Genomic DNA, 3,353 nt, shown 5'->3' on the forward strand with positions numbered 1-3,353 from the left:
GGAGGTTGCAGTGAGCTGAGATTGCGCCACTGCACTCCAGCCTGAGTGAAAGAGTGAGGCGCCATCTCAAAAAAAAAAAAAAAATACATCTTAATTGATAAATCATATTTATACATATTTTGGGGTACATGTGATATTTTTATACCTGTATACAATGTGTAATAATCCAATCAGAGAAATCAGGATATTTATCACCTCATTTATCTTTTCTTTGTATTGGAAACATTACAATTCTTTCTTCTAGCTATTTTGAAATATGCAGTAAATTATCTAATCTGCTTATTTTATTTTTGTTTTTATTTTATTTAGTAATTTATTATTATTATTTTTTCATAATAGAGATGGGGTTTCACCATGTTGCCCAGGCTGGTCTCGAACTGCTGAGCTCAAGCTGTCCTCCCACCTCGGCCTCCCAAAGGACTGGGATTATAGGTGTTAGCCACCATGCCCGGCATATTTTTGTTTTAATAAAATACAGACAAGGTTTCACTATGTTGCCTAGGCTGGTCCTGAACTCCTGAGCTCAAGTGATCCTCCCACCTTGACCTCCCAAAGTGCTGGGATTATAGGTGTTAGCTACCATGCCTGGCCTGTTTTTAGTTTGATAAAATAAATAGAGACAAGGTCTCACTAAGTTGCCCAGGCTGGTCCTGAACTTCTGAGTTCAAAAGACCCTCCCACCTCGGCCTCCCTAAGTGCTAGGATTACAAGTGTGAACCACCACACCTGGCCCCAGTGGCCCCAGTCTCCCTATTTTAAAGGAAACAGCATTCCAGATTCAGTACGAAGACTTGCAAAAGTCACATAGTGAATTAATGTGAAATAGGCATCATCTCTGTTTTTTTTTTTAAGTTAAATCTTAAACAACTGTTATAAAGTTCATCTTGGCCAAAACCTGTCTTCACCACTGTGGCTCCTGACTTTACCTGGCGGTCACAATTCCTATGAGTCTTTTCCTTCCGGATATCTGCCCCACTTTTATAAACATTCACGAAAAGGGAAATCTTGATGTGTGCATGCGTTAAATAAAAGGCATCATAATGCATATTTCAGAAAACTTATTTTAATTAACAAAATCCTGTACTATGTATCTTGGGAATCTACTGCTATTACTAGACGTAGAACTGTCTTACTCTTGATCTGATGCATGGAATCTCATAGTAAAAATATATACCAATGTATTTAGCCAAATCTACTTCAAAGAGTGGAGATTTCAGTTGGTTTCAATGTGACTCTACTTAAAGACAATGTTGGATTAACATCCTTCCTGCATCCTGGCTCCCTGGACTGAGTGTGGGGCTAGAAGCACAAGTGCTTTGCTAAACTTTAGGCTCACTTTTAAATCTTGATATTTAGTGGCAACTGAGGAACACCAATACTTTCAGCAGGACTATGAAGGTAACGTTCTGTGAATTCTTCTTATAACATATATTACCACACTTTAAAAGCTTTTGGTGTTTTGATAGTGAGACATTCTATCTCACTATCCTTAACATTTCCTTTTCCTAGTTGGTGGGAAAGTTAAAAATATTTCATGCGCCTATTGATAATTTGTAATTTTTGGGGTCTCTTTTCTAATTTATTTATAGAAAATATGGCCAGGTGGAGTGGCTCATGCCTGTAATCCTAGTGCTTCTGTTCTTGGACCAAACCAAGGGTTTGGCTGCTATTTCTTGCAGCCCAATAACAAGATGCAGATGAACTGGGAGAGAAGGGAGTTTTTATTTCTGTAACCAGGTACAGGGAGAAGGCCTAGAAATTATTGCCAGACCAACTCAAAGTTACAAAGTTTTCTAGAGCTTATATACCTTCTAAGCAATGTGTCTGTGGGTAAGTGTGCATTCATCTAAAGACGTAAGTGACTGACTTCTTCTAATCTATAACTAAGGTCTGAGTCCTGAAGACCTTCCTCTGGAGGCTCGGTGAATTTATTTAATCTAAATGGGTCCAGGTGCTGGAGTGATTACCCTTATCTTGTCTCTCGCTAAATCATGGAGGTTTGAGGAGTTCTTTGAGACCCTCTATAAACTTGTTTGTGGAGGTCTGGGGAGTTTCTTCAGACCCCCAATAAAACTTGTTTAATCCTAAACGGGTCCTGTTAAGAATGCCTTCGTTATCTTGTCATGCTTCAAGGCCCAGGAAAGGCCTGGGCAAAACTCTTGGTGGGCTTTTGTGACATTCTGACCTTTGTATAAGGGCGCTGGCTCTCTCAGCTTTAAATATTTAACTTCACCACTCGGTCAGAGCTGAAACAGATGTCATGGAGGCCTGCGTTAGTGAGACCTGGCCTGCCACAGTTTAAGAAGGTCAAGGTGGGAGGATCACTTAAGGCCTTAAGGAGTTTAAGACCAACCCGCAAAACATAGTGAGATCCTAACTCAACAAATAGTAAAAAATTTGCCAGGCATGGTGCACGCTTCTAGTCCCAGCTACTCAGGAGGCTAAGGCAGAAAAACTGCTTCAGCCTACAGCTCACTGTGCTCCAGCCTAGGTGACAGAGCAAGACCCTGTCTCAAAAAAAAAAAAAAAAAGGAAAATGTTACAGATATTTTTTCCTTCCTTGTAACTCCTTTTTGCTTTGTTGATGGTCTGTAAAACTGTTTTCAGTTATTTATATTAGTTTCTTGCGGCTGCTGTAACAAAATACTGCAAACTGGGTGACTTAAAATGACAGTTATTCTCTCCTGGTACCGGAGACCAGAAGTCTGAGATCCAGGTGTGGGCAGGGCTGGTTCCTCCTGAGGCCTCTCTCCTTGGCTTGGAGACGCCGTCTTCTCCCTGTGTCCTCACATGGCCGTCGCTGTGTGTGTCTGTGTCCTCATCTTCTCCCTTTATAAGGACACCAGTCAGACTGGATTAGGGCCAGCCCTAGTGACCTCATTTTACCTTAATTATCATTTTAAAGGCCCTGTCTTTAAATACAGTCACATCCCGGGGGACTAGGAGCTAGGATTTCAACATATGACTTTTTGGCAGACACAGTTCAGCCTATAAGAGATTCCACTCCCTTATTTAATCAGAGGAATTTAAATATAGCTACTTTAAAGTCCTATCCTGGCCGGGCACAGTAGCTCACACGTGTAATCCTATCACTTTGGGAGGCCAAGGCAGGCAGATGGCTTGGGTTCAGGAGTTCTAGATCAGCCTGGGCTACGTGGTAAGACCCCATCTCTACAAAAAATACAAAAATTAGCCTCGTGTGGTGGCTTGTGTCGGTGGTTCCAGCGACTTGGGAAGCTGAGGCAGGAGGATGACTTGAGCCCAAGAGGTGGAGGTTGCAGTGAGCCAAGATCCCATCCCTTCACTCCAGACTGGGTGACAGAGTGAGACCCCGTGACAAAAGAAAAAAAAAG

The sequence above is a fragment of the Colobus angolensis genome, unplaced genomic scaffold (assembly GCF_000951035.1).
Source record: "Colobus angolensis palliatus isolate OR3802 unplaced genomic scaffold, Cang.pa_1.0 Scaffold587, whole genome shotgun sequence".
Lineage (NCBI taxonomy): Eukaryota > Metazoa > Chordata > Mammalia > Primates > Cercopithecidae > Colobus > Colobus angolensis.